Here is a 12,598-nt window from a genome sequence, read left to right on the forward strand (position 1 = left end):
CTATGATCTGACCTATCAGGGAGTGGTATAAGCAATAACTGACAATCAAGCAATCAATTTAAAGATGCAATTCACCATCATCATAATCACTTATTATTTTTTGAGCAATTACAAACACCATAGGAAAACTAAAGTAGATGATTGCACTTTGGAGGAGAAGGGAGGAACGAGAAGTTAGATTGACCCTGAAATGTCAGATTGGTGGAAGTTGAAACGAATCTCAGGATTACGTCCAAGAGGAACAGTTGGGAATATAGAAGGAAGTCAAATGAGTTTCTATAAAACAATGGACATAAATGAAGGGGTTCATGCACAATGCTATGGACAAAGGTATTCAAGCAATTCAGTCAGGTAAAAAAATTCTTTTTCCTTACTAAGTTCTCCTTGGTGTTCAGCTGGGGCCTCAACACAATAATGAAGAATTTGGGGAGAAAGATGAAACCCAACAATCCAGCACTAGAGACCAAGATGGAGAAGACCTCCACGGCCACCATGTATTTCCCCTTGGTACTCAGGTAGGCTGGCACAAAGGACACCCAAACACTGCAAAAGACTAGCATGCTGAAGGTGATCAGCTTGGCCTCATTGAAAGTATCAGGCAGCCTTCTGGCCAAAAAAGCCACCACAAAACTGACAAGGGCCAGAAATCCCATGTAGCCCAGAACAATGGAGAACATGAAGACTGAGCCTTCGTTGCACTGCACTATGATCTGACCTATCAGGGAGTGCGCGTCAAGCTCTGGGAAGGGGGGAGACACTGCCAGCCACGCTGCACAGAGGCCAGTTTCAATCAGACAACACACCACGATGACAGACATAGCCAATCTCTTCCCTAACCATTTCCTCATCCTGTTGGCTGGTCTGGTGGCCATGAAGGCCAGGACCACAGTGAGGGTTTTGGCCAACACTGAAGAAACAGCCCCAGTGAAGGTGATGGCAAACAAGGTCTGCCGGAGAATGCAGGATTCCTTTCTGGGCTGGCCAATGAACAGAAATGTGCAGAGGAAGCAACACAGCAGGGAGAACAGCAGGGCACAGGTGATGTTCCAGTTGTTGGCTTTGACAATAGGGGTGTTCCTGTGCTGAATGAAGCTCCACACGAGCACAAGTGTGATGGTGGAGAGCAGCAGAGCAGAAAAAGCCAGAACGATTCCCAAGGGCTCTTCATAGGACAAAAAGGTTATGGCTTTGGGAATACAGCGATCCTGGTTCCCACTTGGATGCTGGTCCTCTGGGCAGTCACTGCAGTGATCTGCATCTAAAAGAAACATGCAGGGATTCAACAGTTCCAAGTGTACTTGCGTCACTTCAGCCTGTCTGGCAACAGTGCAGTTTAATCATAGGATGAAGTGTGCTAATTAATACATTTATTAACATTATTATTAACAGTATTTATATACCGCTTTTCAACTAAAAGTTCACAAAGCGGTTTACAGAGAAAAATCAAATAACTAAATGGCTCCCTGTCCCAAGGGCTCACAATCTAAAAAAATGCAAATGAATACCAGCAGACAGCCACTAGAACAGACAGTGCTGGGGTGAGATGGGCCAGTTACTCTCCCCCTGCTAAAAAAGGAGCACCCAATTGAAAAAGTGCCTCTTACCCAATTAGCAGGGGTAAAGAAATACAAAAGACATACAAAAGAAATCACTCACTCAAATGTTTCTTTGCATCCATTCATGTAAGTAACACATCCAGGTATCCTTTGAATGTCAACCCTCAGTAAAACTGGCATCAGGCTTTACACAAAGGTCAGCTATGCTGTGCCTAGGAAGTGTGTGCTGTCATGGGGGGCAAACAGCCGGCCAGCAAGAGTTGTGTATAGGTGCATGTTGTTGCCACCAGGATCCACCTCCTCTCTTCCCTGGCCTGATCTCTCCTCATCCACCACATGCCCCACTTCTGACTTACTAGCACCTGAAGCAATGAGGTTCTGGATCTGCAGCTGCTTTGAAGCAGATGCTTGGTTTGGCCCAGTGGTGGCACCAGCTTCACACCATCACTGGGCCTTTGACAACAGTAGACACCTGCCCCACTGTCATAACAGTCCCATAGGACTGGGCCATATGCTCTGCTGAATTGTTGCTTTACTGACTGCATCAGCATTATGAATTTAGGATTGGGCCCTAAGGGTCCAATCCTAAAGGTTCATAGCACCGGTGCTGAGCTCCAGTGCCGGCACTGGGTGCTGTAAACATGTCGTCAAGCACATTTTCGGCACCCTTGGAGTAGGTAGTGCTGGATAAAGAATGCCATGTGACAGCGTGGAGATAAGTGGGACCATAAGGCAGTGGTATGGCCTTTCGGTTTTGGGATGGTGTTCTGAGTGGGGGAATTGGGGAAGTGATGGGGTGGGAGGGGTGTGGGAGCGGCAGAGGCCTCCTACGCCAGATCCCATCCTCTGCGTCCGGCCTAATAGCTTGACATGAAGGTTCTCACATCTGTGCCAGCAAAATAGCTGGTGCAAACATGAGAAGCCCCATTGCGGGACCTGAGACATTCCTCGGGGGAAGGGGACAAAAGTTCCTGGACGCCACAGTTCCTCTGAGTGCTGGGAAAGAAAAGATTGGGCTGGAACACCTTTGAGCAGCTCATTTCCTCAAACTTCTGGAACACCGATTGGATGGAGCATCACCTTCTTCACTTACCCAGCTGGCTGGAAATCCTCCCTTCAGAGCACTGAGCACAGTCATAGCAACAGATCTGCTCCCCCTGGCGTACCACCTTTGTCTGCCCAGGATGGCAGCTCTCAGTACATGTCGATTGGGGCAGCATCTTCAAAAAACCCCAAAGGAAAGTGGTTTATTATGGAAATCAACTGTTTTCTCATTGCTGTGATGTTTGGTTTGTTTTGCACGAGAATACAGTAATGACATATAAGTCACATCTATATTTGACATGTGCTCCTCTGACCTCATATACTGATTGATTTATTTCTATATTTATATATGTTTCTTGCCAGATATTACTCAAGGTGGTTTACGTAGGCAGGCTGTAGACCCAATAAGTGTCTTTTCAACATTGTTCTATATATGAAACAAGATGTTTTCCCTCCTTGGTTACTTACCCTACGTACCGTCCCTTCACCATATGCAATTCAGCCTCAATATTCATAGGAAGATATGGATAAACACAAAGACAAAAGAGCATAGATATCATATGCCTGGGCATACATGAGCTTTGCATGTATTATCCATGGTTATTCATCCTATTCTACAAGCGAAAACATTAAAACAAGCCTGCCCCATTTGTAGGTATTACTCTTGCATCACTGTTATGATAACCACAGAAGGCTGGCAGATCCAGTGTAAATCCCAGTGAATGCCATAGGGCTTGCTTCAGAGTAAGTGCTGCATGCACTGGAATATGAATTTCCACATATCTGCTGAAGAGTACTTCCATGTTCTTCTGCAACTGTGGAACTATAGCTCAGCAAATACATACAAGATCCTTCTCACCTGATCAAACTTCTGATTCCACACAATGGCACTTCCATTAATGGCAAACTCTTCTCCTTCAGGAGCCCAGGGGTCCACCTTTCCCACCCTGATTCTATGGAAAGACAGATTGTGGAATGTGATGGTGTTGACAATATCAAAACCTGTTGCCAGGTCCCCATTTTTATCAAAGAATATTTCTTCGCCCGCACTATTGTTGAAGCGAACTTTTCTCAGAAAATGGTGAAGCTGATTGGAGAAAAAGAAAAAGAATAGGGGTAAACTGTTGAGCAGGAGTTCTTTTGATATCACTGGAATCTGCCACCTTGAACTTCTGGCAATGCAGAGACCGTGTTTATACATGCAGGCGCATAGCTAGGTCATTGGACACTTGGAGCTCATACATTTTTGACACCTCCCCCTGTTTATGACAACATTATTTTCAGTAGTAGTCATGACATGAAATGAATAATAATCAGGGCCAGAAAATAAATACTGTGAACATTTCTGAAAGACTGAAAGAAAGCAAAACCCTTCTGAAAGACTGCATACAAGCAAAACCCACAAGAACATTTTTTTGTATGTGATGATTATAAACTTTACATAGTTAAACTTTCTCAGAGTTATTCTCACCCCCTCCTCCTATTCCCAGTCCCCATTTCCACCAGAATTCACAATACATTTAATAACCCCAATAGTAATCCTTCAGTCTATTGCTCCTCTAAATTAAGTCCCTTTCCAAATGGAAAGGACTTGGGCTTAGACAAACTAAAGTGAAAATATTGTCTCACTTCTAGCTTAGTCCAGTTGCATTGCAAGAGTGGATCCAAGTCCATCCATGGGAATGCAGGGGTGACCATACACATTAGAGGCTTACAGGAAAATCCTACCTTCCATTGCTGAACAGCCCAAACATCCCCTGTGCGTCCAGTTCCCTTTAATTTTTGCTTGGATATTGAAGAGTACATGGAATGCAGAGCATGTGCTATGGCATAAACAGCATTGTAGGTACTGTAGCTCTCACCGGACATTTTCATTTCAAATATGGAACTGGGGAGACTGCTCAGCTTCTCCTCCCCAGTGCAGTTCCCTGTGTTTGGTAGATACCAGTTGAACGTGGGGAGTGAACACCAAAATGCAACTGACCAAAAATTATATAAGAAAGAAAACGCAGGTTGATGTGGATTTATTGCCTTAAGGAAGTCTTCATATCCAGGCACGTCGTTTAGGTGGACTCTGAATGACAAGGTACCATTGAAGGATTTGGGTGTGAATAGAACCAGGTTGAAAACTGTTGCAAAATCCCACTGAGATGTCATGATCCAAACCTTCTCTATTGGGTCTTTCTTTGCAATTTCAAGCATTGCTAGAACAAATCGCAAACTCTCCATAGATCGTGAATCTCCATGAACAATAATGACGTTGCTCCTGGACATAGAGACAATAGATCTTACTCCTCCTAAACGGTCAAGTAAGTGTTGGTTCTTTTCCAATAACGTCTTTGGTTCTGAAAGAACTTCTGTAAAAGCCACACAAATGTTGTTCTGGACGAACTTGGGAATGAGAGTCCTCAGAAATGTTTCTCCAGTGTCATTGTCTGAAACGAGGAGGCCAATCCAGTTCCATTTGAAATGTCTAATCAGTCGAACAATCCCAGTGTACTGAGATCTTGCATTTGGGACCATCTGGTATAGGGAAGGGAACTGAGTTCTGTCACTCAATGCAGAGTCAAAGAAGCCATAACTGAGCTAAGGGGAAAGGCAATGAGATTTTTAGGGCAGACAAACATCTCCCATTATTCCTAAATAAAAAGGTCCTTTCTCATATGCCTGGCAAGCTATATAGTAGATCTTTTTGTGCTTTATCCTGTACGGAAAATGCTCAAGCCTCAATTTTCTGGGGCGCAGCGTTTTGGGCAGGATGACCAAGAGGATTATGATTAGTCATTCAGACTACAATCCTTTCCACACTTTCCTGGGAGCAAGTGTCATTGACTATAATGGGACTTACTTCGAGTAGACAGGCATAGGTTGGGCTCTCAGGACCCAATCCTGTCCAACTTTCCAGCTTTGATTCAGCTGTCATTGGATTATGCACTACATCCTGCAATGTGGGGCTTACATTGAGGCCTCCTCAAGGTAAGGAATTGGAGAAAATATTTTGCCCACATAGATTTGCTGCTAATTCAGTACAATTTATTCCCTCCTTAAAGTGGCTTTTTAAAAACTTAATCAGGTTTTGACATTTTCGTACAACAATTGATTAATATTTGATTCCAAGGTACGTGCTAAATGGGCAGAGCAGTTCTGTCCGCACTTGTTGTAGCCAAGATGGTCTGCTCTCCTAGAATTCCTAGTGGTTGTATATCTCTCTAGATTATGGGACACACATAGCTGTGGGATCCTGTAGATATTGAAGATGTGGGGCATCAGCATTGCAAGCTATGTGCTAAATGGTCAGAGTGGTCTTCTGTCTTCTTATAGCCCAGATGGTCAACTTTCCTAGCAATCGTAGTCGTCATACCTCTCTCCTGATTATGAAACATACAAACCTGTGGGATCCTATAGATATTTAAGATGTGAGGCATCAGCTTCGAGTTTTGAGGAATGAGCCCCCCAATGATGACAATGAGTTCCTTTTCCATGCTACAGACATAATTAAGGGGATGCCCTTGATCTGTGAAAAGGAGACCCATAGTTCCAGAACAGGACCCCCTGGCATTGTAAATGTTTCCAGTCGGTAAAAAATACAATGTCTTGTTTGTCAAGAGGTTGACATCTTTCCCGATTTCGAACCTGGCAAACATCATGGCAAAGAGAAGATGGAAGGACTTCGGAATTATGCTGAAATGAGACAATCATGTAGTCTTAGGCTCTGGTTCATATTCAGTATGGTGAATGGGAATGCTTCATGCTCTTTGCATAGCTCTTACTCGTGCTTAAAATCAGGTTGATGGGCCCACATGCAGCTCTACTTTTCTGAACTTTCTATCTCTCGCTATGCCCAGTTACAGGCAAGGAATTCCTAGTAACATCTTTCGATGGCCCAACAAGAAAAAGAGATGGAAAATAAAATAACCCTATCACACTAGTTCCTGCTGAACAAAAGTCAGTAGGGATCTGGTCACCTGGCCCGCTGGATATGTCCAGTCATCTTCCAATAGTTTATGGGTTAAGTTTTTTTCTTCTGGAACAAGCCAATGAAGAAAGTGGAGCCTCAGTTCCCCAACTCCTGAGAAGGGAAGGCTGGCTTCAGAGGTAACGTGTTTTGTTTCTATCATGGAATGGCTTTTTGCTCATACCTTGATGACCTTCAAGGGTAGAAAGGGGCAAACAGATCCCCTTATAGTGCAGGGAATGTTTCATTAAAAACTGGTTTTTTGTTTTTTTTTGGAGATGCTCTAAGAGGATTTCCTGCTTCCAGGCAGGGGTTGGACTAGATGACCCTTTAGGTCTCTCCAGCTCTAAGATTCTATGATTCTTTACTTTGCCACCATATGCATGTCTCCTCATTGTGTTCAATGGGGCTTACTTCCATGTCAATGTGAATAGCCATGCAGCCCTAAGGCCTAATCCTATGGGCACCTTCCGTAGATGGAGCTCGTGTTCCACCACTGGAATCCCTCTCCACTACAGAAACAGTGACAGTGCATGCAATGGAGCCACCAGCGTGAATGGCTGGCAACCGTGTGTGTGCAGCACCAGAAACCTCAAGCTCCCCCCTGAGCATGCAGTGTGCACCTCCACCTTTTAGAGTGGCAGGGGATGGGATTGGACAGTGTGTCTCTCTAACCAAGTATCCATTTTGCCTCTTTTGATCTATTTCCTTCTACATTTTAAACTCTTCCGGCTTTTAAGAAACCAGCTTTGTTGCTGACATAGATCTGAGCAGATCCAAGCGACTGCATTCAACCCAGACTGGGGGCTTAGCATTCTGGCACCACCACTGTCACTGAGGCACACCCTCGACATGCCTCCCAGCCTGATCCTTCCTCGGAGCACCTCCTCTGCTGACCCTCCTGCTCTGGAAGGGGATCTGCACTCCTTCCGCGTTCAGGGGCTCCAGCCATTTGTGCTGGGGGCCTGTGCACTGCTGAAGCTCAAGCCTTGGGCTGAAGGATTGCAAGTGCAATCAGCACAAGGCCCAGATAGCACTGGGTCAGTAGCCTTGGCAAACTAGCCCCATGATTCCTGCAACTCTTCAAATTCCTGTATCAGGTACAGATAGATCACCTTTGACAAGCCTGGCCAGTGATTCACTAAGCCTCTCTAGCTTCTTGTCACATTAGCAGCCAAGTTGATGACACAGTTATCACCTCCATCATGTTCTCCTTGACATGTCTGAGTCCAGGACTCTTGTCTAGGTTGGAATCATTTAGGGGGGAGGCCTGAGATCAGCCCCAAGCATTCAACGTATGATATGAACATGTGGTCAGTGTTTATGGGATTGCAGCCCTAGCAACCGCTTATGATGATGCCTAGTTGTATGAGTGAGTAGTGAATACACTGCAGCGATTTTCAACCCATCTGAGTGGCACATTGGTGTGCCACACTTGGTCTGCATGTGTGCCGTGGACATTTGGGGAGGGTCATTTATTAGTCCATTGGGTGATGTGGGCACTCTGACTGGCAGCTGGGTGTGCCTTGTCCAAGAACCCATGGTGAGTCTTTACAATTTTACACCCCTGACAGTGTGCCATGAGCTGAAAAAAGGTTGAAAATATCCCATATACTGTATTGCTTTGTATTTTGACTGCACATTTTTGCTGTTGCACTATTAACCCCACAATAAAAGTGATCTATTGTTACACTGTCACCACTGTGCCCCATAGCTCTTGTGTGTCATTCCACTAAGTTGTGCCACTAAGTTGTGCCATTCACCACCACACTCAAACCTGCATGCCTATTAGCTTTCCTCCATGTGTGTTCCTTTTCCACACATCTTTAAAAGCACACCCACTAGCAAAACCACTTTAGAGCACCGGCTACAGCTCACATAACCAAATCTTATGTTCCTTCCTGCAAAAAAACTTCTCCGCACAAGGATAATGAGCAGGGCACATGGAAAGTGTTATAGCCTAGTGTTAATAATAACAATAATAACAATAACAATATTTAGTGTTCATCTTGACCTTCCAGTTCTCTAGTTGCCGGGGTCTTTTTGCATATGTGAACTTGAACTTCATGCCACCACTACTGCCCCTATTTCCACCAGTCCCAAAGTATGTAATCTCGAGTAATTTTTCTATATTTGTAACTCTGAATTTTAATCCAAACCACAACCCAACTTACTTTCCTCCCAGGGAAGACACATCTGGAGTTTCGTTAAAAGAGAGCTCTTTCTGATCAAGAAGTGCGAAAGAGGCAAAGACTCCAACACTAACGTCTGGAGACGGATGGGTGCTCTTCTGCCATCCCCACCTGGAGTGGCAGTGGTTGATGGCTCCATAAGGCAGCTGCAGCAGTAGCAGCAGCACTGTTGACCATCTGAACAGCAGCATATCTGAACCTCACCCCCACAGTATTCAACCTATTTCCAATGACTTCCATACATGAGGGACTATGAACACAATCATCAATCACGAGCAGAAATGACTGTAGAGGGGCTGAGCGAATCTCCACTGCCAAGTTTCTCACATGAGGTCTTCATACTCAAGCGACACACACCTGGCTGTATGCAGTGAATACCCGACATCTGCCTCGTGTAGATGGCTTTTCAAAAGCTTAAATGAGCATTTTATCCTCAGCTCCCGAGTGGAGTCAGCTGTTTTTGTTATGAATTTTGAAGGTGGCCTCAGATTATCCCTGGGACGTCTCTAACAGAAGGCAGTGATTTAGTTAATTACCAGGAAGATGATTGCATTGAGAAAGCTTTTCAAATGTCTGCAAGGCATTTGGTGCTGCAGCACTCTGTAAATGCACAGGTGCTCAGGGGCTACCCGAGACACTACACATGCAGAGACTCTTTTTAGGACTGTAAAGGGTTCCAGAAACCAAAATGTTTGTGAACTGCTGCTTCACATCACCCTGTGCATGACTACTCAGAAATAAGTCCCACTGAATTCAATGGAACATATTGATATCCTATAAACACTTCCCTGGGAGTACATCACTTTGAGCTTAATGGTACTTTTGCATATTCATGCATGGGATTGTGCTGTTGTTTCAATAATTATTAGTATGCCCACTTGCAGCTAAGGCAGAGAGCGAATGTCTTATGTAAATGGAGAATCTCCCCAGGCAAATCCAGATTCTTAGCTCATTCAGTTCACCAGGATGCTACAATAAAGCTCTCATGATATGTCAGGACCAGCACTGTATCACTTTGACTATTTCTCCCATCTTGGCCTTCAGCCTGTTGCTTCAAGGCATGATGATCTCTGAGTGTTGCATGTTCATCAGGACAAGCAGGAAATCACAATAAATAAATACATTTACCTAAAGATTCAGTTCACCATCATTATAATCATTTATTATTATTATTATTATTATTATTATTATTATTATTATTATTATTATTATTATTATTATTATTATTAACAACAGTATTTATATACCGCTTTTCAACTAAAAGTTCACAAAGTGGTTAACAGAGAAAAATCAAATAACTAAATGGCTCCCTGTCCCAAAAGGGCTCACAATCTAAAAAGATGCAAAAGAATACCAGCAGGCAGCCACTAGAACAGACACTGCTGGGGTGAGGTGGGCCAGTTACTCTCCCCCTGCTAAAAAAGGAGCACCCACTTGAAAAAGTGCCTCTTCCCCAATTAGCAGTTAGAATTTGCAAATGGCTTAGGATAACAAAAACAGATGACTGCACTTTGGAGGAGAAGGGAGGAATGAGAAATTAGATTGACCATAAAATGTCAAATTGGTGCAAAATGAATCTCAGAATTATGTCCAAGGAGGAACAGCTGGGAATATTGAAGGAAGTCACATGAATTTCTATTTTAAAAAATGGACATATCTCAAGGGTTTTCTGCACAATGCTATGGACAAAGGTACTCAAGTACGCCTGTCAGGTAACAACATTCTTTTTCCTTACTAAATTCTCCTTGGTGTTCAGCTGGGGCCTCAACACAATAATGAAGAATTTGGGGAGAAAGATGAAACCCAACAATCCAGCACTAGAGACCAAGATGGAGAAGACCTCCACGGCCACCATGTATTTCCCCTTGGTGCTCAGGTAGGCTGGCACAAAGGACACCCGAACACTGCAAAACACCAACAAGCTGAAAGTGATCAGCTTGGCCTCATTGAAAGTATCAGGCAGTCTTCTGGTTAAAAAAGCCACCACAAAGCTGGCAAGGGTCAGAAATCCCATATAGCCCAGAACAATAGAGAACATGAAGACTGAGCCTTCGTTGCACTGCACTATGATCTGACCTATCAGGGAGTGCGCGTCAAGCTCTGGGAAGGGGGGAGACACTGCCAGCCACGCTGCACAGAGGCCAGTTTGGATCAGACAACACACCACAATGACGGACATGGCCAATCTCTTCCCTAACCATTTTCTCATCCTGTTGGCTGGTCTGGTGGCCATGAAGGCCAGGACCACAGTGAGGGTTTTGGCCAACACTGAAGAAACCTATTGCTGTGCCTAGGAAGTACCTGCTGTCATGGCAGGGGGCAATCAGAGAGCCAGAAGGAGTTAAGTGTATAGGCTGCCCAATCACCTTTAGGTCTCCACCATTTTGCTGCTTCATATCCAAGGAGAGTCAGGGAGTATTCCGAGGCAATGTTCAAGTATCAGATCCTGGTGCATGTTGAATTATCCTTTGAATGTTAACCCTCAGTAATTCTGGCATCAGGCTTTACCCAAAGGTCAGCTGTGCAGTGCTGTGCCTAGGAAGTGTGTTCTGTCATGGGGGGCAAACAGCTGGCCAGCAAGTGTTGCGTATAGGTGCATGTTGCTGCCACCAGGATCCATCTCCTCTCTCCCCTAGCCTGATCTCTCCTCACCCACAACATGCCCCACTTCTGACTTACCGGCATCTGCAGCACTGAGGTTCCAGATCTGCAGCTGCTTTGAAGCAGATGCTTGGTTTGGCCCAGTGGTGGCACCAGCTTCACGCCATCACTGGGCCTTTGACAACAGTAGACACCTGCCCCACTGTCATAACAGTCCCATAGGACTGGGACATATGCTCTGCTGAATTGCTGCTTTACTGACTGCATCAGTATGATGAATTGAGGATTGGGCCCTCAGGGTCCAATCCTAAAGGTTCCTAGCACCGGTACTGAGCTCCAGCGCCGGCACTGGGTGTTGTAAACATGTCGTAAAGCACATTTTTGGCACCTTTGGAGTAGGTAGTGCTGGATGAAGAATGCCATGTGAGTATGTGGAGATAAGTGGGACCACCAGGCAGTGGTATGGCCTTTCGGTTTTGTGATGGCATTCTGAGAGGGGGAATTGGGGAAGTGATGGGGTGGGAGGGGTGTGGGAGTGGCGGAGGCCTCCTCATGAGCAGCTCATTTCCACAAACTTCTGGAACACCGATTGGATGGAGCATCACTTTCTTCACTTACCCAGCTGGCTGGAAATCCTCCCTTCAGAGCACTGAGCACAATCATAGCAACAGATCTGCTCCCCCTGGCATACCACCTTTGTCTGTCCAGGATGGCAGCTCTCAGTACATGTCGATCGGGGCAGCATCTTCAAAAAACTCCAAAGGAGAAAGGGTTAGCATGGAAATCAACTGTTTCCTCATTGCTGTGATGTTTGGTTTGGTTTGTTCTGCACAAGAATACAGTAATGAGACATAGCTCATGAGCTCCTCTGACCTCTTACAGTTATCAGTTTACTTCTATACAGGCATGTGCCGCTTAACAGTTCACTTAATGACTGACTGCATATATGACGGTGGTCAAAGCACAATGACGGTGCTCTGAAGGAGGCAATCGCATCTCCCGTAGCCTGCAGCAGAGTGTCTGTCTACCCAACAGAGAGGCTCTTAATGCAAAAAAGAGGCCATCTATCTCCAGTAGCCTGTGCAGCCAGCTAGTGTCTGGCAGGGCATGTCTGTTTACATAACAAAGGCAATAGATTGGACTGAATGTTCACTTAATGACCTAATCACATAACATTGATCAGGGAACGTATCCCTGTCATTAAGTGGCGCACACCTGTATTCATATAAGGCCTTTCTCATCAGATATTA

Source organism: Tiliqua scincoides, chromosome 5, assembly GCF_035046505.1.
Source record: "Tiliqua scincoides isolate rTilSci1 chromosome 5, rTilSci1.hap2, whole genome shotgun sequence".
Taxonomy (NCBI): Eukaryota; Metazoa; Chordata; class Lepidosauria; order Squamata; family Scincidae; genus Tiliqua; species Tiliqua scincoides.